Raw genomic sequence first — 25357 nt, 5'->3', positions numbered from 1 at the left:
CCCGCGCGACCGTTCGCCTGCGCGCCCCCGCGACCACGTGATCATTCGCCTGCATGCCCACACGAATGCTCTCCAATGTTCGCCCGCGCGCGAACTAACGGTATTCCGTCGCACGGACGGTGTTCCGTCGCACGGACGGACGGTGTTCCGTCGCGCGAACCGGCGGTGTTCCGTCGCACGAACCGACGGTGTTCCGTCGCTCGAACCTACAGTGTTTCTTCGCACGAACGTCGGCCTAATTCTTGCAGTACCCATTGCTCGTCTATGGGTTATCGCTCGCCGACCACCACCTCTCGCCCTTCCTACCACGCTCGCCCTCCTTCTGCGCTCCTTCGCTCACCTTCGTTTGCGTTCCTGCGTGACCGCGCATGGGCGCTTCCACGTTCGCCCACGCGCAAATCTTTGAATTACCATCGCGCGAGCTCCAGGGCGATTGCGACCACGATTCCCATTGGGGTTTTTGCAGCATGGCCAGCCTGGCGAGTTCTTCTGGAGCGTATTTCCAGAACACGGCCTCACCCCGTAAACGCAGAGCATGACACTTGCAAGAATAGGAAGAATCTTCAGGGAGGTCTGAGCAACACTCCTCTTTCCAGAACCTGGGTTAGCCTTTCCCCGTCATTCCCTGGAAGGATTTTTGGCGGGGGCTTTCCGTTCGAGATTTCTCCATCGGCCAAGGGGTGACTACTTACCCCTTCCTCTGGGGGCTTACCAGGTCCTTTCCCTCCTCGGTTACGGCCCGAGGTTTGGTTCAAGGAAACTACAGGAAGATCATGGGTACTTTCCTCCTCTCGGGCTCAGGCACCTTGGCCTTTCGTCGTTAAGTATCTAACTTGCGGACAAGCTTGATGTTGTACCATCTGGACGCGCTGACTGAGGACTTCCCTCGGATGTCTCATCTGTGGAGGTCGACAACCTCAGGCACCCTCCCATCCTTGAGAAGAGTTTGTTTGTGCCCAAGGACAGAGACTTAGACAGCGGCTGTGCGGAGGAAATCGACTTCCGTTTTCACTCCTCCAAGGCGCTTTCTTCCAGACTCTGCAGGGCTCCATCGCCCTTTTCTTTCAACCACGTCGGCCTAAGTTATCGGCTACGACAACTGGGACAAGGTGTCCAATTGCAGTTTCCTCCTGTCAGGAACAGATGGCACGGGAGGCTCCCCCGGGGGGGTCATAGTCCTAAAAGGAGCGGCAGAGTTCACGAACTCTAGGATTGCAGGTTTTTCGCTGGGAGGATGCTTAAGGTTACTCATCCGAATGACAGCTTCCCGATGCCCATTCCCGCACAATCTCTGTGATCAGCCAAGGATATCGCGCCTGCCGTCTCTGTCAGCGAATTCAGTGTCTCTGAACCTCTATGCCATAGCGTCAGCAAGAGTTGCCCGGTTGGGCAGAATGATCCATACCTTAGGCGAAGGTCTTCCATAGGATCATCGACGGCTTCACCCCCGGCCTCTTCAGTCGATCCTTTCTTGTAAGGAAGGATCTGAGAGGGGAGTTCCGTAGTCGACCTCTCAGCCCTGATCAAGTTTGTCGAACAAACTTCGGCCAGCGTAGAACAGCAGAATCGATCAGACTGGTAACGAGGCGACAGGACTCCTTAAACCCTGGATCGGAAGGACGGGTACTTTCAGTTTCCATTCCATCCATCTTCCAGGGTGCTCGTCGAATTCAGCCTAGACTGCAAGTATTCCTGCTTATGATGCAGTGTGGCTATCCCGCCGTGGCATAGCAGGTTTTTTTCCCCAGAGAACTCTCCCTGCCTTCCTCATGGCCGCTCAGGTGCAGGCTTCCGCCTCCTCTGCTGTTTGGAGGGCTGGTCAACTCCGGTAGGCTCGGGTTCGACCTTCTTCAGCGCCGGGACAAGCTTCCGGATGCTTACCATGAGTGTGGGTTCATGGTATTTTGCTTGGAGCCTTCTCTTCTGCCTCAACATCTGGAGTATCTGGCCATGATATTGAGTCAACGGCCTTACCACGTTGGAAACCCCGCTTCTCGTCCGTCCAGCGAGGTTAAGCAACGTCGGTTCTGGTCGGTACTTGGATGGGTGACCACCTGGGGACGCCAGATTCTGTTACCACATCCTCCGAGCCTTCCTTTCAGTTGACTGTGGCAAGACTGAGGAGAGTCGCAGTACCTGTTCTCAGTCAAGCAGAGCTTTCAGCCCTACCTTGGAACGTTTCCTAGTTCTCCTTTCCTCATTGACCCGTCTATAGTCCGAACGGTCGCCTCAGGATAAGTTCCATGTGGGGCGGTCCAAGTTCCGGTGGCTTCAGGCAACGTTTAACCGGACTTCCTGGCCCCTATGGGACCAGCGGAACTATTAGACCTGCAATGGGTGTTGACCTATGGAGCCTCTTGATGGTAGTGGATATTCTCGTCCTTTCCCCACATCCTTGATGCTGTTCTCGGACTCGTCAAAGGAAAGGGGGGGCATGTTCCGGTCCAGGCCTATGGTCAAGACCTGAAGGATACCTCTCCATCATTCAGGCAGGCTTAGGGGCCTTAGTCTGGCCCCTCTACAGATCCTACAGCTCCTGCCGAGTCGCCCCATGCGCGTCGACTTTATGATTCTGGCGTATTCTAACCAGCAGGGGACGCATTTTCACACCTTCACATCTTGCAGTAGAGATACTGGGATGATTGAGATTCTCTCGTTACCACCATCGGCTCTCTCATTCCAGGCAGGGGAATGTTCTCTCCGACTATCCGAGCAGAGCCTCGTAGAAAGAGTGTACCTGGGGGTCTTTGACCTTGGGTAACCAGCTAGTCCTGGTCTGGGGGACCTGATCGCGACAGCTTGGAACCTCAAGCTTCCGCTAGTCTTCCCCCCAGTCTCAGACCCCGAGACTCTGGCAAGATGCATTCCGGTGATGGTGGGACAACTTCAACGCCTGCGTCTTCCCTCCTTTTTGTCTGTGGACAATGGGTCTCAACAAGACCAGGTTGTCTGTCAACCTTTCATTGGGAGAGCTCCACTGGGACTATGCGCAGAACGGTTTCTGGACCCTCTGCTTCCCCTAACGGAACTCCCGGGAGAGCTTCTCCCACGGCGCAGACTACTCAAACAACCACACTGCGACATCTCTCCCGAACCGGGGCGTCGCTTCGGCTTCTTGCCTTGAGACACTACGCCTCCTCCTTAAGAAGAGACAACCCGCTACAGTCGCGGTACGGAGGTCGCGTCATCTGCGATAGTCATCCGCAGGGGTCTTCCAGGCAAAGTGAAGAGTCTTCGGTGGTTGGTGCCGTGGGAGATATACCTCTTCCCGTGAGGCCTCTTCTCCAGCAATAACGGTCTTATTGCCTTTCGGCGGGAGGAAACTCCTTTCCGCTCTCGGCAATGAAGCCTGTCGCTCAGCCTTTCCTTGACCTTCAGGCTTAAAGGAATAACTTTTTCCTGCCCGCTGGATCTTTCCTCGCTCATGTGAAGCTACGATCGTCCCTGCCCTAGTCGGAGGAAGACCTCCAACTTGGAGCATGGCTCGGACTTTTAGTCCTTTAAGAGATCTTCTCAAGACCCTTTACGACAGGCCTCGGATTGTATTCCGCCTTGGGTCTCCTGCTCACTCTGGCCACGGCCAGTGTGTAAGCAATCTTCTTGGTCTCGTACGACTCCCCCTTTCTAAGGAAGAGGGGAAGGCAACATTCAGGTTTGCCCCTGAGTTGTTGGCTAGACTCAGAATCTGGGGGTCCCGGCCCTTCGGTCTAATTCCTTCAAGATTTCGAGTCTCCATTCTGTATCTGATGTCCCAAGACCTTCTCTTTCTTGCCAGTAAAGGAATCGAGAGGTTAGCTTTGGGAACAGCTGCAGTTTGTCCTCAGTTGCAGCCGATTTGGGAGCACAAGGAGGACACGGGGGAGAGTCACCAGTATACCTCTTCAGCCTGGACTCAAGGACATTCATCTCGACCTGTCTCCAGACCCTCCCCCGTCACGTCGCCCTACAGCACGATGTTGGATACATCGCAACGTCCCTCGCCTTCGAGTAATACTACTCTGTGACGCAGGTGCTACAAGCTGGAGTCTTGAAGCGTCTGATGACCTTCGCAGCCCGCTTCCTGCAGGGCGTGACCCACAGGAGTCTCGATACGTTTTCTATCGCTCTGTGGTGGCTACACAACAGCTGGTCTAACCTCAGGCTCCTTTTTGGACAGGTAGCAGAAGGTTGAGGGCATTGTTATTAGGTTTTAGTCTGCATGAACGAAAGAAGTATGTCTGGCCCTTATTTCTTTCTTCATCATCCCCTCTACGGGGAGGCAGCATCCTGGTCTCTGTATAGCTGACCTCAAACCTCTGCAGGTAAACCATGCTTCCTTGTGTTCCGAGTATTGAGTCAATACTGTCGCGTCCCCCATACCCTGACGAGGTGGTATTGGGAACGTCCTAACCCAGAGTTCCTTCTGGAACTCCAGGTCAACTGCCTAGGATGGGTCACACTTCTTCCTTCACACACAAGCTTATGTAGGCCACACGGTTCCTTGCGGAGCAAGGAACTTGTGACGTGCAGGGACTCCTTTTCTCGAGTGCGACTCACTCGGATTCTGAGTCCCCGGGTAAAGCCAAAGCCAGTATGGCTGGGGACTTTCCACCCTACCTAATGGGTAAGTCACCCAATGTAGATAGCGTGGTTTGTATTTCGGTTACGGAACAAATGACAAATTCGAAGATAATTTGTATTTTTCCTAACCATACAAACCTTAGCTATTTACACATATTTGCCCGCCAGCCCTGTCCCCCAAGACAGGTCCTACCTCTAAGTGAAAGTGAGCATTCATCTGTGTGTGAGGGGGGGGAGGGGTAGCTAGCTACCACTCCCCTACCCCCCCCCCCCCCGCTAACTAGCGCGGGGGTAATACACCCTCGTTAAATTCTAATGGCTCGCCATTTCAGCTGCGCTAAAAGGTAAACCCAATGTGAATAGCTAAGGTTTGTATGGTTAGGAAAAATACAAATTATCCTCGAATTTGTCATGTTAAAATGTATGTCTTCATCGGACACAAAAATCGCGACGTGGTTGGAGCCAAAAACTACGTTCTAAACCCCGCAAGAGACGTATGTCTCCTAATAAACTCTCCTGCAGTGACTGGTGTTCACCGGAGGTGTTCCTTTCGGACTAAGACTACGTGTCAGCACCGAAACAATTGCGTTAGACGCATAGTCTTTTTATAGTTTATTTATGACATATATGTTTTTGATGTTGTTGATAGTTTATTACTGTATATGACATGTCTGTTTTGACGTTGTTTCTTATTTTAGAATGATTTATTGTTAATTTGTTCTCATCATTTATTTATTTCCTTATTTCCTTTCCTCACTGGGCTATTTTTCCCTGTTGGAGCCCCTGGGCTTATAGCATTTTGCTTTTCCAACTAGGGTTGTAGCTTGGATAGTAATAATAATAATAATAGTCCGTCGGATGAAGAAGGTGCTCAGTTTACGTCAGTACACGCTTCTTTTTCTGCCCCCAGATTGGGAAATGTCACAGGGTCTTTCTCCTGTTAACCACCTGGACAGGCTCTTACCTGTCGACAAACGTAGATGACGGTCTGGTCTCTCGGGGGGCGGGGGTCTCTCTCACAACAATCGATACACGATTCAGATCGCGCACGAGGCGCGCTAGAAGTATCGACAGTTGACGATACCTCTCAGTGATCACTACATAGTTCAGTTAAAGGACACGACGCTCATTTCGTATCTGATTTGTCAGAATTAAAGAGGTCTATTTCGTCTCTGTTGACGCTTACGATTCTCAGGCAGAAAAGATACACCTAAAAGAATTTAAGCACAGCGATAGACCAAGATAACGGTCCTCCAATAGTATCGGACAGCATAGTTCTCCGATACTCGGCAACGCTCCCTCCCAGTGATCAGTTCGCGTTGCGGCAAGCGTTAGGACGGACGCATGCGGCAGTCTGGTCTCTTCCTCACGGCAGTCGCAGACACCAGTCTGGTCTCTCCTTCACGGCAGACGCCAGTCTGGTCTCTCGGGAGAGATCTCTCACAACAATCGATACATACAAGTATCGACAGTTGACGATACCTCTCTGCGAAACGCTCCCTCGCAGCGATCAACTCGCTTTGCGACAAGCGTTAGGACGGACGCATGCGGCAGTCTGGTCTCTTCCTCACGGCAGACGCAGACACCAGTCTGGTCTCTCGGGGGAGATCTCTCACAACAATCGTTACATAGAAGTATCGACAGTTGACAATATGCAGCAGTCTGGTCTCTCCCTCACGGCAGACGCAGACACCACGGCAGACACACATGCCACGGTGGACGCAGCAATCTGGACGCATGCAGCAGTCTGTAAACTCACGGCAAAGTGGATACATGCGGCATTCTGGACATATACTGGACGCATGCAGTCAGGTTTTGTCACACGTCACCGTAGACAAACATTTGTCTCTTCTTTGCGATTGACTGGACGCGCTTCCTCACGGCTCGCGGCAAACTCACGGCATTCGGGACTCATGCATTAGACTGATACCTCTCAGGGAAACATACAACAGTCTCAAGCTAGACCCATGATGGACTCATATGGTCGGAACTTGTCCTCGCAACAGGATAGAGAAGTTTTGTATCTCTCCTTCGCGATTTTCTGAACGCACAACTAACGCTCCCTCGCTTCACGCTGTTGACATACAACATGCTGGACGCATGCGTTCATAGATTTTCCCTCACATGGGTTCACAGATGTTGTTGCTCCCTTAGAGCATGATGATCTTATGCTAGAAGCACTAGAACCTGTCTCTCCCTCGAACTTAAACGTGATACTTCTTCGCAACTGGACGATATCCTTCACGAGATTTCTTCCAGACAAGATGAATTATTTTGGAAGATAATAACCGTCGCAATGACGAGGTTTTGTCTCCTACTCATTCGATTCAGGGAATCGATGTTCCGTTAGCCGAATTAGAAGACGAATCTCAGGATGCATTACAGTCAACTGATTTAAAAAAAAAATGGTTCTGGCTAGATGGGTTAAGAGTTTTCTCAACTCTCAACCAATGGATGTCCAAGAGAAGGTTCTAGGGAAGGCCTCCTTTTTCTTTTCCTCACTCAGGTCAACCATGAGCAAGTCATAGTTTGTGGTCCAATTTTGAAATAGACCATCGGCTGAAGTAAACTTTTAGACAATAAAAGTCTTCAGCCTTATGGACTGGACTCTCGGAACTTTCGCAGAAGCCACAGACCCTAGGGACAAGGCTCAGATACATCTGTTTGCCTGTTTGGTTAAGGCCTGGAGGGATGTCCCCATCAAACTTTCCGCCCTTTTCATGGCAGTTCTTAAAAAGAGACCTCAGAGGATTGCGACTGGAGATCAAACTCGCAGATTCTCAAGTCAACAAACCGAATAAAAAAGTGAGACGTTTTATGCCTCCCTTGTCGTCTATACCCCTAGAGCTGACAACAGTCCACTCAGGAGACAAGGCAGCAGCTCTTTAAGAACAAGTGAGCCTTAAGCTGTCAGCTTCATTCATAGTAATGTAGAGGACACCTCCTCGGAGGGGTCTTTACATCATACTTTTCCTAGTTCCGAAACACTCGGGAGGGATGAAAACCTGTTCTGGACATCAGTCCATTGTACACAAAGGGAGTAAGGTTTCTTCTTTGTACCTGGACTACTGACCACTCAGAGTAAAGTGTCTGGAGGCTCTTCGAAGGATAATGCCCTTAACGCAACAGTTAGGTCTGATGGTAACCTGGCCAAATCTCAACTAACACCCTCACAGAATTTAATTTTTCTGGGGACGATATTTGGTTCAGTTCGCGTTCAAGGCGCTCCGGAAATGTCGCAAGGACTTTCCCCTGGTGGTCACCCGGCTACGGTTGACGATCCCTCGCAGCAATCAGCACACAGTGCGCTTCATGTGTCTGGTCTGTCTAAACTAGAGAAGTCGATTTCGTCCCTGTTTGACGCATACGATTTGCGACAAGGATCTATGGATAGAGTCTCAGAGGAAATGACACATAAATATCAAAGAGCTAGTGGCCATTCACCAAGCCCTGATCACTCACTTCATAGATAGGGAGAATAACATCAGGAGGGATCTTCTCAGCAGAAGGAAAGTTCTTACTGCAGAATGGACCCTACATCACGAGGATATTTTATTTTTTCCTCGCTTCCTTTCCTCACTGGGCTATTTTCCCTGTTGGAGCCCTTGGGCTTATAGCATCCTGCTTCTCCAACTAGGGTTGTAGCTTAATAATAATAATAATAATAATAATAATAATATGAGTTAAATTGAAAAATACTTTTGAATATTTTATTGGGGGAAATGAGTTTTCTAGATTGGTAATATATATATATATATATATCTCTCTCTCTCTCTCTCTCTCTCTCTCTCTCTCTCTCTCTCTCTCTCTCTCTCTCTCTCTCTCTCTCTCTCTCTCTCTCTCTCTGTGTAATGATAGATAAAATGATTAGAATATTAATTCATTTCCTTTTTCAGATGTTGAACCCAGGAGACCACAAGACACTGCAAAGGTTTAAAGGCATCTCATGAATGGCAGATGAAAGGGACAGTGACAGTGTCCTTAAGACTAAGCATATATACATATGATCAGCACCCAAGGCCCCTCTCCACCCAAGCTAAGACCAGGGAGGGCCAGGCAATGGCTGCTGATTACCCAGTAGGTAGATAACAAGAAACTATTGAGTTTGTGACTCAAACCCCAGTCTGGCAATCACCAGGTATTGTCGTTTCCAATTGGCCACCAGATAACAAAGGTTAGTGGTTAACAGAACATTATATTCGAAAAGTTCTACTTTTTAAAGTATTCAATTTTCAAATCTCTTTTTAACACAAAATTTGATGGTTCGTGAAATTCCTCCTCATAGTCCCAATGTACATTGTGCTAGTCTTAAATTTTAGCATTTCTCAGTTTCATCCATATTCTTTGCTAATTGTTCAAATGGCTTTCGTCCTATATTTGAAATTCTCTATTTCCTTCTCCATGAACTTTTGAGAAAGTGTATGATAGAGTTGATAGGGAAGCAATGTGGAATGTGATGAGGTTATATGGAGTTGTTGGAAGGTTGTTGCAAGCAGTGAACAGTTTCTACAAAGGTAGTAAAGCATGTGTTAGGATAGGAAATGAAGTGAGTGATTGGTTTCCGGTGAGAGTGGGACTGAGACAGGAATGTGTGATGTCGCCGTGGTTGTTTAACTTGTATGTTGATGGAGTGGTGAATGCTCGAGTGCTCGGATGAGGATTGAAACTGGTAGATGAGACTGACCATGAATGGGAGGTAAATCAGTTGTTGTTTGCGGATGATACTGTACTGGTTGCAGACGCAGAAGAAAAGCTTGGCTGATTAGTGACAGAATTTGCCAGGGTGTGTGAGAGAAGGAAGTTGAGAGTTAATGTGGGTAAGAGTAAGGTTATGAGATGTACGAGAAGGGAAGGTGGTGCGAGGTTGAATGTCATGTTAAATGGAGAGTTACTTGAGGAGGTGGATCAGTTTAAGTACTTGGGGTCTGTTGTTGCAGCAAATGGTGGAATGGAAGCAGATGTACGTCAGAGAGTGAATTTAGGTTGCAAAGTGTTGGGGGCAGTTAAGGGAGTAGTAAAAAATAGAGGGTTGGGCATGAATGTAAAGAGAGTTCTATATGAGAAAGTGATTGTACCAACTGTGATGTATGGATCGGAGTTGTGGGGAATGAAAGTGACGGAGAGACAGAAATTGAATGTGTTTGAGATGAAGTGTCTAAGGAGTATGGCTGGTGTATCTCGAGTAGATAGGGTTAGGAACGAAGTGGTGAGGGAGAGAACGGGTGTAAGAAATGAGTTAGCAGCTAGAGTGGATATGAATGTGTTGAGGTGGTTTGGCCATGTTGAGAGAATGGAAAATGGCTGTCTGCTAAAGGTGATGAATGCAAGAGTTGATGGGAGAAGTACAAGAGGAAGGCCAACGTTTGTGTGGATGGATGGAGTGAAGGAAGCTCTGGGTGATAGGAGGATAGATGTGAGAGAGGCAAGAGTGCGTGCTAGAAATAGGAATGAAGGGCGAGCGATTGTGACGCAGTTCCGGTAGGCCCTGCTGCTTCCTCCGGTGCCTTAGATGTTTCAATGTCTTCTTTTGCTAGTTTTATCCCCATGGTTGACTCTTGACAGATTTTAATTCTTACTAACTCTTATTATACATCTGCCAGCGTCTTCAATTTAAATGTTTCATTTGACAGTAATAAATACATTTATCACCTGCAGGGTTTAAACTTTTAAGGGAATTACCTTAGCTTGAGTAATTTGTATGGTTTCAAAGTAATTTTTAAGATAATTGCAGTTTTAATAGCTTTAGATTTAAGGAAATTTGAAAAGTTATAAAGTAATCCATGGTAAAATGCAACAGCATATAAGTTAATGCCCCTATGCTCAATATTAAACCATGATCCGTCTTCATTGGAGATTTCATAGTTCCTTTCTAAACCTACTAATTAATCTGTTATTTCTTTGTCTCAAGGTTTTATCAGTTTCTTTAAACTTTCACTGTTTCTTTTTAAAGCTTTTTAAACATTTCCTGGTTTCTTCGTGCATTGGAATAAACTGTAATCAGCCCAGACCTTAATGATAGACCCCAAGTCTAATCTAGGTCTATGTCATTCACATTCATGTAGAGATTTTCATTGACATACTTCCGTCTTTATATATTGCATTGTAAAATCAATAATATTTGCTTTTAATATCCGGTATCATTCAATCTCTCAGAAGATTTTTGACCTAAAAAGGTTGCAAAAACCAAATTGTTTTTCAGTACTTCACTTGTATCTTATTAAAATTTAACTGTCCATTTTTTGTAACATGCTTCGTAATTCCTTATACATTGTTTTATAAAGACGAAGTATATATGCAAATTATTTTCTTATGGCATTATTGTGCAAATACTTTTCACAGTTAAAAGCACCTTGCTACACTGGCAATATTATCACTCATTAACAAATGTGTTTGATATCTAATCTTTGTTATCCAGTGTTAATATTTTCATCTCTTCAATGTATTTGTAATACTCATTATATCCACGAGCATAAGTATTCTAGAACTAATTTTTATTCTATCGTATATCTATTCAGTTCCCATTTTGAATATAAATATAATTATACAATGCTTAATCTATGCATAATTGATCTTGCCAATATTACGATGTTATCCAGTGTTAATATTTTCATCTCTTCAATGTATTTGTAATACTCATTATATCCACGAGCATAAGTATTCTAGAACTAATTTTTATTCTTTCGTATATCTATTCAGTTCTTATTTTTAATATAAATATAATTTTACAACGCTTAATCTATGCATAATTGATCTTGCCAATATAACAACCATACGTTCAGCTGTTATATATTCCTTGTATATAATTTTCCCAGTACTCCCTTTATAGTTACATGGTGAGCATCAATATCTCTATAGGAATTAGTATATTATTAATTTATTTGTTCAGACCTTAGTGATATAAGGAGGGTATAGTAACTGCAATTCCGTATTCTGCCTTTGAATCTCGTTTTCTATGTTACCCATTTTCTATATTGATGGTAAACTGCGATATACTCTACAGAAACTGATGACTGAAGACCCTGGGATGGATATAGGGGATTTGGTAACCTACTGAAGCAGTAAGGTGGGACCCCTGGCCGTCCCTCCTATATAGAGGAAAGTAATGATTTTGGAGACTATGTCCAGTAATTCAGAATAAATATCCTACCTGGCAACTTTTAGCCAACATTTCAAAATTCTGGCCAGTCATACAACCCATATATACTATTACTATTGTTCAAAATCTTTGGTTGTCGTACAAAATGAATACAATTGTATCATTTCTTTGGGTCAAAATAAAATTACATAATAAATATCATTACTTTTTATTATTCCAAAAATATTTTAAAACCGAGATACTGTTTTGTCACAGCCACCAAAAAAAAAAAAAAAAAATTAAAATCAAAATATTTTCTTTGAATTTTTCCAATTATGGATCCAGATTTATACGTAATTTTGCCCTGGATTTACCAGCGTCTTTTGATTGATTTCTTCGGTGTCGACGATTCTCCTCTTGTCTCCGACTCTTTGCAATCTTCTGGTATGAGTTATGCTCCAACGCTGAGTTATCTGCTTAGGCCTATACCTGCAAAATATGAAATATCACAATTAGTTAACAAATTAGAGAATATTTGCATAGTGAATTAAATGCTATTTGTTTTATAATATACATTTGAACCCTTTTAAGAGACTAACAAACAAAACAAATGCTCTTAAATGCTATTTGTTTTATAATAGCATTTAAGAGCATTTTTGTTTTGCTTTTTAGTCTCTGAAAAGGGTTCAAATGTAGATTTGTTTTGTTTTGTAGTCTCTAAAATAGCATTTAAGAGACTACAAAGCCAAAATAAATCAGACTACAATACAAGTAGCATTTAAGAGCATTTGTTTTCTAGTCTCGTAAATGCTGTTTTGTAGTCTTATTTATTTTGGTTTTGTAGTCTCTTAAATGCTATTCAAGAGACTACAAAACAAAACAAATAGCATTTAAGCAACTCGTATAAGAAACTACAAAACAAATAGCATTAAAGAGACTGCAAAATTTCACTATATTACATAAATACTGAACATTTCTATCAATGGAATTTTGGTATTTGTCAATATAACATATATTTGTTCCTATCTTGGTTTTAAATAACCCATTTTGTCCATGTTAACGACACAAGGCCTATTACAAATGATATATCACCTATATTTAACGTTAGGCCTACTGAAAAATGATATATTATATAGTGTATTAGATTGCATATGTAATTTATCTCCTATTTAGATGAAGTATTTTTCATCTTTCTAAAACCCTTATCAAAGTTATGTCTAAAAGAACATAATTACAATATACGCAATATTATATCGTTATTTGTTGTAGTCTTAAATACGCAATATTATATTTGCTGTAGTCTTACCTGGGACAAAATGTGTATTAAAAAACTAAGGAACAAAGAAATAGTTAAGTCATTAAAAACACTACATATGTGAAATGGAAAAGTTGAATTAAAACAGAGAAAAGGCTAATGAGGCTCCAAATTACATATGTTAACAATTAAAACTGTCCCAAAAATTTATGTATCTTAATGACTCGAGAAGACAAAGAGAGGAGAATGGGAGTATTGAGGCAAGAGAAAATGTGAGTATTGAGGCAAGAGAAACGGAGAGTATTGAGGCAAGAGAAAATGTGAGTATTGAGAAACTGGGAGTATTGAGGCAAAAGAAACGGAGAGTATTGAGGCAAGAGAAAATGTGAGTATTGAGGCAAGAGAAACGGAGAATATTGAGGCAAGAGAAAATGTGAGTACGTATTGAGAAACTGGGAGTATTGAGGTATTGAGGCAAGAGAAACGGAGAGTATTGAGGCAAGAGAAAATGTGAGTACGTATTGAGAAACTGGGAGTATTGAGGTATTGAGGCAAGAGAAACGGAGAGTATTGAGGCAAGAGAAAATGTGAGTATTGAGGCAAGAGAAAATGTGAGTATTGAGAAACTGGGAGTATTGAGGCAAGAGAAACGGAGAGTATTGAGGCAAGAGAAAATGTGAGTATTGAGGCAAGAGAAAATGTGAGTATTGAGAAACTGAGAGTATTGAGGTATTGAGGCAAGAGAAACGGAGAGTATTGAGGCAAGAGAAAATGTGAGTATTGAGGCAAGAGAAAATGTGAGTATTGAGAAACTGGGAGTATTGAGGCAAGAGAAACGGAGAGTATTGAGGCAAGAGAAAATGTGAGTATTGAGGCAAGAGAAAATGTGAGTATTGAGGCAAGAGAAAATGTGAGTATTGAGAAACGGAGAGTATTGAGGTATTGAGGCAAGAGAAAATGTGAGTATTGAGGCAAGAGAAAATGTGAGTATTGAGGCAAGAGAAAATGTGAGTATTGAGGCAAGAGAAAATGTGAGTATTGAGAAACTGAGAGTATTGAGGTATTGAGGCAAGAGAAACGGAGAGTATTGAGGCAAGAGAAAATGTGAGTATTGAGGCAAAAGAAAATGTGAGTATTGAGAAACTGAGAGTATTGAGGTATTGAGGCAAGAGAAACGGAGAGTATTGAGGCAAGAGAAAATGTGAGTATTGAGGCAAGAGAAAATGTGAGTATTGAGGCAAGAGAAAATGTGAGTATTGAGAAACTGAGAGTATTGAGGTATTGAGGCAAGAGAAACGGAGAGTATTGAGGCAAGAGAAAATGTGAGTATTGAGGCAAGAGAAACGGAGAGTATTGAGGCAAGAGAAAATGTGAGTATTGAGAAACTGGGAGTATTGAGGCAAGAGAAACTCACTCACTCACTCACTCACTCTCCCCTTAAATGAAACTCAATACTCACCATTCTATAGGTTTATATGATGAAGTCAGCCTCGAGTTTCACACGACTTTGGTCTTCAGTTGACGAAGAACAGAAGCCGTCTATCATTTCAGTCCATTACCTATAAAAAAAGGAAAATAAAATTATTTTCTCATTTAAAAACTACAGAAGAACAATTAAAATATCTTGATATAAAATATTTCTTAATATTTAATATTTAGTTCCATAGTGCAAACTGATCTCGGCTAATTTTTGTATAGGTCTACTTGGTGAACTGGATTTTCTAATGTGAACTAGAAATAGGATCCTGCCTTAATGCATCACCAGTTTTTAACTTGACAAATATCCTTTTGTTATTTTATTAACCTATTTTAAGACATCACTTTCACTAAACAATTAAAAAGGCATCCATCTAAATTTGGTCCCATTTCTAAGTCATACCTTTAGTAAAACTAAATTTTTTTTCAACAAATTACACAGGAATTTCAAATAGGGTTTCTACCTTAACTTCCGTGAACCAATTACCTTCCGATGATTCTGAATATTTACACCCGGTAAATTCAAAATTAATTTAGAAAATCAATTGGTTATTCCAATTCCTACCTTTTAAAAGGTCAATTATATTACACAAGAACAATATAAAGCCACTTGCAACACCCACAAGATTTACAGGATTTTAATTAAGAAAAAATAAAGAAAAATAAACTAGCTATACTGAAATATTTCATACGCTACTTTGGTTACAACTAATATTAAACAGAAACTTGTTAATGCCATCACATTAAATACAAAAATTGGAAATGAGCAAAATAAATGTATGAAATAAGCCTTTATAAAACCCTGAATGTGAATAAATTATCATTAATGTAGACATTTAGAGTTTACTTTAGTGTCCCCAAGTCACCACCGAGGACAGGAGTCCTTATTTCGAGAGCAGTCCATTATATCAAGGATGATAAAAGCTCCCTAGGAAGCAGTAAGACCAAATACACGACTAAGGTAAGTTTGTGTGATGCTTCTCAAATGCGCAAAAGACTTTGGAAAAGGGGATGACATCAAATGCAGAGAACTACCCTGACACCCCCCAGCTTCACCCCCGATTCACCCCAGCCATTTATGTGCCAGATAGGACAGCTCTTACATTCCCCTACACGACTAAGGTAAGTTTGTGTGATGCTTCTCAAAGGCGCAAAAAGACTTTGGAAAAGGGGATGACATCAGATGGAGAGTACTACCCTGACACCCCCAGTTTCACCCCCGATTCACCCCAGCCAGTTATGTGCCAGATCGGACAGCTCTTACATTCCCCTACACGACTAAGGTAAGTTTGTGTGATGCTTCTCAAAGGCGCAAAAAGACTTTGGAAAAGGGGATGACATCAGATGGAGAGTACTACCCTGACACCCCCAGTTTCACCCCCGATTCACCCCAGCCAGTTATGTGCCAGATCGGACAGCTCTTACATTCCCCTACACGACTAAGGTAAGTTTGTGTGATGCTTCTCAAAGGCGCAAAAAGACTTTGGAAAAGGGGATGACATCAGATGGAGAGTACTACCCTGACACCCCCAGTTTCACCCCCGATTCACCCCAGCCAGTTATGTGCCAGATCGGACAGCTCTTACATTCCCCTACACGACTAAGGTAAGTTTGTGTGATGCTTCTCAAAGGCGCAAAAAGACTTTGGAAAAGGGGATGACATCAGATGGAGAGTACTACCCTGACACCCCCAGTTTCACCCCCGATTCACCCCAGCCAGTTATGTGCCAGATCGGACAGCTCTTACATTCCCCTACACGACTAAGGTAAGTTTGTGTGATGCTTCTCAAAGGCGCAAAAAGACTTTGGAAAAGGGGATGACATCAGATGGAGAGTACTACCCTGACACCCCCAGTTTCACCCCCGATTCACCCCAGCCAGTTATGTGCCAGATCGGACAGCTCTTACATTCCCCTACACGACTAAGGTAAGTTTGTGTGATGCTTCTCAAAGGCGCAAAAAGACTTTGGAAAAGGGGATGACATCAGATGGAGAGTACTACCCTTACACCCCCAGTTTCACCCCCGATTCACCCCAGCCAGTTATGTGCCAGATCGGACAGCTCTTACATTCCCCTACACGACTAAGGTAAGTTTGTGTGATGCTTCTCAAAGGCGCAAAAAGACTTTGGAAAAGGGGATGACATCAGATGGAGAGTACTACCCTGACACCCCCAGTTTCACCCCCGATTCACCCCAGCCAGTTATGTGCCAGATCGGACAGCTCTTACATTCCCCTACACGACTAAGGTAAGTTTGTGTGATGCTTCTCAAAGGCGCAAAAAGACTTTGGAAAAGGGGATGACATCAGATGGAGAGTACTACCCTGACACCCCCAGTTTCACCCCCGATTCACCCCAGCCAGTTATGTGCCAGATCGGACAGCTCTTACATTCCCCTACACGACTAAGGTAAGTTTGTGTGATGCTTCTCAAAGGCGCAAAAAGACTTTGGAAAAGGGGATGACATCAGATGGAGAGTACTACCCTGACACCCCCAGTTTCACCCCCGATTCACCCCAGCCAGTTATGTGCCAGATGGGACAGCTCTTACATTTCCCTACACGACTAAAGTAAGTTTGTGTGATGCTTCTCAAATGCGCAAAAGACTTTGGAAAAGGGGATGACATCAAATGCAGAATACTACCCTGTCACCCCCAGCTTCACCCCCAATTCACCCCAGCCAGTTATGTGCCAGATGGGACAGCTCTTACATTTCCCTACACCGACGAGTTAGCACAGGCAGCACACCCTTCAAGGTGGGACTTTAAGGCGTGGTATTGGTACCAAGGTAGCCTTAACCCTTTTACCCCCAGGCTATTTGGAACTTACCAACCCTTAACCACCAGGCGTTTCTTTTTTTCAAGCACATTTTGCAATATATATCTTTTAAATTGCTCTAACAGCCTTAATTTTTTGTCATAGAGAGGTCAGGTTGGTCTCATTATTTTGGGAAATGCCTGAAATTTCTTATAAAGTTATCAAAAAAATGTAAATAGCATTTTTTTGCAAGGACGTACCAGTACGTCCATGGGGGTAAAGAGACGAGTTTTGTGATACGTACCAGTACGTCCATTGGGGGTAAAAGGGTTAAATACCAAAATGCAGCTATCAGTACCTCCCTTGGAGGGCAACTACCTGACCTTTATATTAAATTAAAATGAATAGTAAAGTTATTTCCTGCTTATTTTGTAAACCAAAAGATAAAGGGATTTTGACGAAGGAAAAGTCTATTTCTGGGCGAGGAACCTGTGTCGCTCCGTGAAATGCTCCTCTAGCACTATTTCTAAGGCATAGTTATTGCTGAATATACTAGAGAAAAAAAAGAGAGATGCATGGAATACCAGGAATAAACCTAGCTCGCTCACTCTTGTGTCGGTATAGAAAACTGGGGAGTGATCGAACCGCGACCATAGGTCCCTCACCAATTAGACCTCTCTTTCATCAACATCCCCCCTCTCTACCCCTACATCTCCCCACCCCCCCTCCTCATTCCTCCTCAGCACTTGCGTTGATCAGATTCGAATAACTGTACCAGGTTGTCCTTAATTCATAATTTACGGTATGACTGCACATCTTATTAACCCTTTTCCCCCCTAAGGACGTACCGGTACGTCCTTGCAAAATAAATGCTATAAATTTTTTTTTTCACATTTTTGATAATTTTTTAGAAAATTCAGGCATTTTACAAGAGAATGAGACCAACCTGACCTCTCTATGACAAAAATTAAGGCTGTTAAGAGCATTTTAAAAAAATATACTGCAAAATTTGCTGGGAAAAAAATAACCCCCGGGGGGTTAAGGGTTGGAAATTTCCAAAGAGCCTGGGGGTAAAAGGGTTAAATTATTTCCATTTTAAGGTACTGTATTTTGCCAACCTAAATTCTGTCCCAACCGCATCCTGATACACTGACAACAAAAACAAACTTAAACTTCTCCAACACATCGGATGCAAATTAAACTGGGATTTTCGTAAGACCCATTATACTGTGATAACCAAAGAAACTGTTTCAGCAAAGTCCCATAACAGATTAATCAATGTGAAATCATTATGCCAAAAATAAACAGGGATGGGTTCCCTATTCAACCCATGCAACTAAAGGAAACGTTCAGAGTGATTTCCTTTCCAGCAAACTAAGAGAAAATGTAGCTACTCTCAATTTTCCTCCAAAGGCTCCTATTATATTCATACAGAGTTGAAAATATAACGCAGACATCTTTCTTAAATTGAGGTTAAATGTACCTGGATCATCTAATCTCATTCCATGTCAACAAATCCTAAGCTACAATACTGAAATGACAAATTCGTAGGTAATTTGTATTTTTCCTAACTATACAAACCTTAGCTATTTAATATGGGTAGTTACTTTCGGCGTAGCTGAAATGACGAGCCATTAGAATTTTAAGGAGGGTTTATTACCCCACCGCTAGTTAGCGGGGAGTAGGGAGGGTAGCTTGCTACCCCCCCATCACACACACCTGCGCTTGAGCACTTTGCTTAGAGGTAGGACTTCACAGGGGACAGGGCTGGCGGGCAAGTTTGATTAAATAGCTAAGGTTTGTATAGTTAGGAAAAATACAAATTACCTACGAATTTGTCATTTGTTCCGTAACTGAAATACAAACCACGCTATTTAATATGGGTGACTCACCCCTTAGGAAGGGTGGTAAGTCCCAGCCAGTACTGGCTTTTGGCTTTGCCCGGGGACTTGGTATATGAGTGTGTCAGCACTCAACAATAAGGAGTCCCTGCACCTCGCTAGAACCTTGCTGCGCAAGGGCTGCAGCCTACATAAGCTGTGTGTGAAGGTCTGAAGTGTGACTTGTCCTAAGAAGTTGACCTGTAGTCCTTTAGATGGAAACTTTAGGCTAGGACTCTCCCAATACCACCTAGTCAGGGTATGGGGACGTGACAGTATTAGCTTAATACTAGGAACACAAGGAAGCATGGTTTACCTGCAGTGGTTTGAGGTCAGCTGTGCAGAGAACCCAGGAGGCTGCTTTCCCCAAGAGAGGGGAGGATGAGGAAAAGAATAAGGGCCAGACAAACCTTTTTATTCATGCAGACTAAAACCGGGTAATAATGCCCTCAACCTTCTGCTACTTGTCCATTAAGGAGCATGAGGTTTAAACCAGCTGTTGTGCAGCCACCACAGGGATGATAGCGAACGTATCGAGCCTCCTGTGGGTCACGTCTTGCAGGTAGTGGGCTGTGAAGGTCGTCCGACGCTTCCACACCCCTGCATGTAGAACCTGCTTCACTGAAGTTCTTCTTGAAGGCCAGCGACGTAGCTACGCCCCTGACATCATGTGCTCTAGGGCGACGTGACGGAGGAGGGTCAGGATTCAGGGACAGATGGATTACCCTACGAATCCATGCTGAGATAGTATTCTTGGTAACCCTCCTCTTTGTTCTCCCAGTGCTCACAAACAATGCCTGCACTTGGGAACGAACTGCAGCCGTTCTTTTGAGATATAGCCTCAGACTCCTTACTGGGCACAGTAGGAGATGGTCTGGGTCACCTGTTACAGAACGAGGACTCGAGATCTGGAAAGAGTCGAACCGAGGGTCCGGCACTCCCGGATTCTGAGTCTTAGCAACAAACTCAGGGACGAATCTGAACGTTACCTCCCCCCATCCCCTTGAATGGGCGATGTCATACGAGAGACAATTAAGTTCGCTGACTCGCTTGGCCGAGGCCAAAGCTAGTAGGAACACCGTCTTCCAAGTTAGATGGCGATCTGAAGCCTAGCGTAATGGTTCGTAGGGAGGTCTCTTAAGAGACCTGAGAACTCGAACCACGTTCCATGGAGGAGGTCTCACTTCCGACTGAGGGCAGGTAAGTTCATAACTTCGTATGAGTAGGGAAAGTTCCAGCGAAGAAGAAATGTCCACTCCTTTGAGCCTGATGGCTAGACTTAAAGCTGAGCGATAGCCTTTCACTGCCGAGACTGAAAGGCGCATTTCTTCTTGCAAATACACGAAGAACTCCGCTATTGCTGGAATAGTGGCATCGAGTGGAGAGATACCCCTTCCACGACACCAACCACTGAAAACTCGCCACTTTGCCTGGTAGACCCCTGCGGATGACTTTCGCAGGTGTCCAGACATCCTGTTCGCAACTTGTTGCGAAAATCCTCTCTCAGTGAAGAGATGCTGGATAGTCTCCAGGCGTGAAGTCGAAGCGAAGCTACGGCTTTGTGAAAGATGTTGGCGTGTGGTTGATTGAGTAGCTCGTGTCGTGGAGGGAGTTCTCTCGGAAGTTCCATTAGGAGTTGCAGAAGGTCTGGAAACCATTCCGCATGATGCCATAGCGGAGCTATACGGGTCATTGAGAGATTGACCGATATTCTGGTCTTGTTGAGCACCTTCCTCATCAGACAGAACGGGGGAAAGGCGTACACTTCAATGTTGTCCCACCGTTGTTGAAAGGCACCTTGCCAGAGTGCCTTGGGATCCGGGACTGGGGAGCAGTACAGCGGGAGCTTGAAGTTCAGCGCTGTAGCGAACAGATCCACAGTCGGGGAACCCCACAAAGTCAGGACTCTGTTGGCTACTAGATGATCCAAAGACCACTCGGTACTCACTATCTGAGACGCTCTGCTAAGACTGTAGGCGAGCACATTCCTCTTGCCTGGAATGAAGCGAGCCGATAGTGGAATCGAGTGGACTTCGGTCCATCTCAGTATCTCTACTGCGAGATGGGATAGCTGCTTTGAAAAGGTACCTCCTTGCTTGTTGATGTAAGCCACTACTGTGGTGTTGTCGCTCATCACCACCAAAGAGTGACCCGCCAGGTATTGTTGGAACTGTTGAAGGGCCAGGAATACGGCCTTCATTCCTAGCAGATTTATGTGGAGGCACTTTTCTGATTCTCACCACAGGCCTGAGGTCCTGTGATTCAGAACATGGGCCCCCCACCCCTTCTTTGAGGCGTCCGAAAACAGCATCAAATCCGGGGGGAGGACGAGAAGATCCACTCCCCTTCGTAGGTTTTCGTCTGCCAACCACCACTGAAAGTCCGTCTGTTCTGCAGGACCCATAGGGATCATGACGTCCGGGGAATCGAGACCCTGATTCCACCAGGACTTGAGTCGCCACTGGAGAGATCTCATTCTGAGGCGACCATTGGGAACTAGACGGGCCAGGGTTGAGAGGTGACCAAGGAGACGTAACCACGATTGGGCTGGAAGCTCTTCTCGTCTGAGGAAAGGATTCCAGACCCTCCTCAGCCTTGCTATCCTGTTGTCTGATGAGAAGGCTTTGTGGAGATTGGTGTCCAAGATCATGCCTAGATATACCAGTCGTTGAGTTGGAAGCAGAGAAGACTTCGAGATTTACCATGATCCCTAGATCTTGGCAAAGCCCCAGAAGCTTGTCCCGGTGTCGAAGAAAGGTCGACTCCGAGTCTGCCAGGATAAGCCAGTCGTCCAGATAGCGGAGGAGATGGATGCCGATCCTGTGTGCCCACGAAGAGATCAGGGTGAACACTGGTGAATACTTGAGGTGCTGTGGAGAGACCAAAACACAGCACCTTGAACAGGTAGATCTTGTTGTCTAGATTGAATCTTAAGTACTTCCTTGAAGACGGATGGATTGGGATCTGGAAGTACGCGTCCTTCAGATCCAGTGTACACATGAAGTCTTGTGGTTTCACTGCAAGTCTGACCGTGTCTGCCGTCTCCATGCTGAACAATGTTTGTTTGACAAACCTGTTCAGAGCTGAGAGGTCGATGACTGGTCTCCAGCCTCCAGACGCCTTCTTTACAAGAAAGAGTCGACTAAAGAAGCCTGGGGAACCGTCGACGACCTCTTGGAGAGCATCCTTCTTTAACATGGTCTCGACTTCTGCCCGTAGGGCTAGCCCCTTTACCGATCCCATGGCGTAGGAGCTCGACACTGGATTCGCTGTCAGGGGAGGTAGAGATGTTGTGAACGGGACGCGATATCCCTGACCGATTACGGAAATCGTCCAGGAATTGGCCCCGGATTGCTGCCGCCTGATTGTACAACTTTGTAGGCATCCCCCCACTTGTGGACATGCAGGGGGACTGCCAATCGTAGCGTTTGCGGCCTCGGCCACTCCCTCTAGGATTTTTGCCTCCCCTGGAGGACTTTTTGCCTTTGTTGTCTTTGACAGAAAAGGGTTGCTGTTTGGACACCGTCGTCTTTGCTGCCACTGCCGGTTTCGTCGTCTTCGACGGGCGAGGTTGTTTAGGTGCTGGAGGTTTGTAGGGCTTTGTTGTGAGAGTCCTTTGGAGGAGAGAGTCCTGGTTGGATTTCCTCCACCTCTCAGTTGCCTGTTCCACATCTTTGGGCTCAAACAGACTCTTTCCCAAAAGGGAAGAATGTCTGAGCCTGCTGACTTCAACGGCCGGGACCTTCGAATGGAACCTTTCTGCCACCGCATCACGTCATTTCAAGATCGAATTGGCCCACAAGTTCGAGACTTGGAGGGCCAGAAACTCAATGGTGCGGGTGCCCAAAAGGAGGAAGGTCTCCAGGGCCTTCCTGGTGCTCTCCTTGGACAGATCCTCGGATCGCAGCAGGATGTCAAGAGACCCCAACCAGACGTCCAGCCACGAAGTAGCCTGCATGGCACACTTCGCGACCTTCTCCTGGCTTAGGATCTCTGTCGCCGAGAAAGTCACTTGCCGGCTAGAGTGTCTCTCAAGAGGGACTCCCTTGGTAAGCTCTTCCACAGAGTGGTGCAAAGGAAGAGCTAAGCAAGACTCCTCCATGATCTCAAAATACCTCCTCTGGTGGACACGAGGAGGCGGGAGGAGCTTGTTGCCAGCAGTGGAACGGCTGGAGGAGGCGAGCTAAGAGAGCTGGCCCTCAACCTTATCCCTGGCACTCTTCGCCCCTTGGGAACAGGGAAAAGCCGCACTGGCCTTAGCGGGTTTCTGAGTGCCAAAGACTCGGTCCAGGACCGTGTCCTTGCCCTGACGAGGAGGAATCTTGGGGTCCAGGAACCCGTTGAGATGCCTCATCAGGGTCAAGACCTGACAGAAGGCATGCTCTGACTCCTGCTGCTCTCCCCCTGGAGGACTGGCAGCAAAGTCTCCCGTCTCCAAAGGCTCTACTTGGGGGGACACGTGGACGTTCTCCGCGGGTCTCATTGGCTCCGGTCGAATCCTGGAAGACGACTTAGGGATGGTCTTAAGAGTCCTTCTGTTCCCTCTTAGGAGGGATACAGGACTCCAATAACGAAGTCTGAGGGCTCTTCTCCGCCCCAACACGAGACGATTCTCCTGCTCGAGGTGGGGTTTCTCTCATTGGTGCGATGGGAGAAGGCCTCGCCTCGGTAGACTCCCCTGAGGACGAAAAATCCTCATCCACAGGAGATGGAGAGAAAGTCTGAGGGGGGGAAGGAGCCTTCCTTACGGATTTCTTAGGAGCCAGCTTGACCCCGGGAGAAGTCACCACGACCTCTACTCCTCTCTTCCTCTTCAGTGGGGTCGGAGCTGCCCTTGGTTTGAGGCCCAACTCAGAGAAGGCAGGCTTGACAGCCTGGACGACAGCTCTGATAAGGGACCCAAACCATGGCTGCCCACTGACAGATGCAGTGTCAGAGACTTCCTCTGGAGGGAAGGGGATCGGGCGATCCTTCGGAGTAGATACTACAACAGGACCTGCCTGAAAAGAGAGGGAAGAAGATTGGTGCCTGGACCTATCTTAAGACCTCCTCTCCTACTGCGAGCGCGCTGATCTGTGCTTGTGGGGGGGGGGGGGAATGTGAAGAAGACGACCTGGCTTCTTTCGTTCCTAAAATCTCGCTCGGGGGCTCGCGCTGCGAAACCCAGTGGGAATCACGCCGGGGCTCGCAGCGATGGAATAATCCCAGGTTCGCGCACATGTGAGTGGAGATGAAGGCGTGGGCACGCGGGCGAGTGGTGGCAAGCAGGAGAGTGATGGCGTGCAGGTAAGCAATGGCGTGCAGGCAAGCAATGGCGCACAGGAAAGCGACAGCGCGCAGGGCGCGCAGGTGCGCAACTGCGCACAGGTGAGGGTGCGCGCGGGCGATCTATGGCGAGCAGGCTCGTGGGCGTGTGGGGAGCGATGGTGTGCAGGAGATGGTGTGCGCGGGCGCGCAGGAGATCCATAGTAGAGGCCAACTTCCAAACACACAACTGCAAAGAAAAAGAAAAAAAAAAAAAAAAAAAAAAAGATCAAAGGCTGTCAAGCGAGGGTGGGAGCAGACACGTCTGCTCATCACCCGAGCCAAAAGCAAAGTGAGCTAGTCACCGGTGTGTGAGGGGGGGGGAGGAATAGCTAGCTACCCCTCCCCTAGCCCCACGCTAACTAGCGAGGGGGTAGTAAACCCTCGTTAAAATTCTAATGGCTCGTCATTTCGGCTACGCCAAAAGTAATACCCTATTTAAATAGCTAAGGTTTGTATTTCGGTTATGGAACAAACAGGGCTTAGATGAGCTACTTCCCTGGCCAGACAGGTGAGAGGGAGCATCACCAATCAGGAGTAGTTGAAATGTGTTAGACCAGATCGGTCAGAAACAACCACAAGAGCATCTTCTTGTAGCATTCTGCTTTTCCAACTAGAGTCACAGCTTAGATAGTAATAACAATGCTACCCTACGACCGAAATCGATGCGAACACTCAGATGCCTGTCATTGAAATCATTCCCCTATTAAGGGACAATAGTTGATATTCATATAAGAACAAGTACTCAAAAAGGTGGTTAGATCTGATAATGATTTTTGATACTTGACACTTTACATTACTTAATGGCATGGACATTATCTGAGAAGAGTAAATACAACCACCAATTAACTGTTTATTGTATCACACCAAGGCAACAACACATTCCGAATAGAGTACAGCTGTCCCTCAGTTTAATGGATATGCTGGTTGGAGCTTAGCAAGTTTGTAAATGCATGACCTAAAGAGATTCCCTACATAAACTAACCAACACAAAACCCTTCATTTACAATCATCTTCAAGAAACTTAACTGTCTACAAATGAATCGTTT

The 25357-nt window shown here is 45.6% G+C and overlaps 1 protein-coding gene, 1 long non-coding RNA gene and 1 pseudogene across 11 annotated transcripts in view; 2 read left to right on the top strand and 1 right to left on the bottom strand.

The window, feature by feature from the left end:
- Window positions 1–25357, top strand: part of LOC137633460 (ADP/ATP translocase 3-like) — a 387552-nt gene that overhangs the window by 176148 nt on the left and 186047 nt on the right. The window lies entirely within an intron of this gene.
- The window catches only part of LOC137633463 (uncharacterized), a 234541-nt gene that overhangs the window by 109901 nt on the left and 99283 nt on the right, over window positions 1–25357 (bottom strand). For 2 of the 4 annotated variants that reach the window (XR_011042243.1, XR_011042244.1), the window contains 2 exons: window positions 14350–14449; window positions 12003–12124 (listed from right to left, as the gene is read on the bottom strand). The exons of the other annotated variants lie outside the window; for them this stretch is intronic. This is a non-coding gene — a long non-coding RNA (uncharacterized lncRNA). Of the gene's footprint in view, window positions 1–12002; window positions 12125–14349; window positions 14450–25357 lie in introns of those variants that run through there. 4 annotated transcript variants of the gene reach the window in all.
- Window positions 1961–2079, top strand: LOC137634072 (5S ribosomal RNA; annotated as a pseudogene).

This window comes from Palaemon carinicauda, chromosome 43 (genome assembly GCF_036898095.1).
Source record: "Palaemon carinicauda isolate YSFRI2023 chromosome 43, ASM3689809v2, whole genome shotgun sequence".
Classification (NCBI taxonomy): Eukaryota; Metazoa; Arthropoda; class Malacostraca; order Decapoda; family Palaemonidae; genus Palaemon; species Palaemon carinicauda.
Note: the sequence above shows the minus strand (reverse complement) of the source record. Positions and strands in the feature narration are given on the sequence as shown.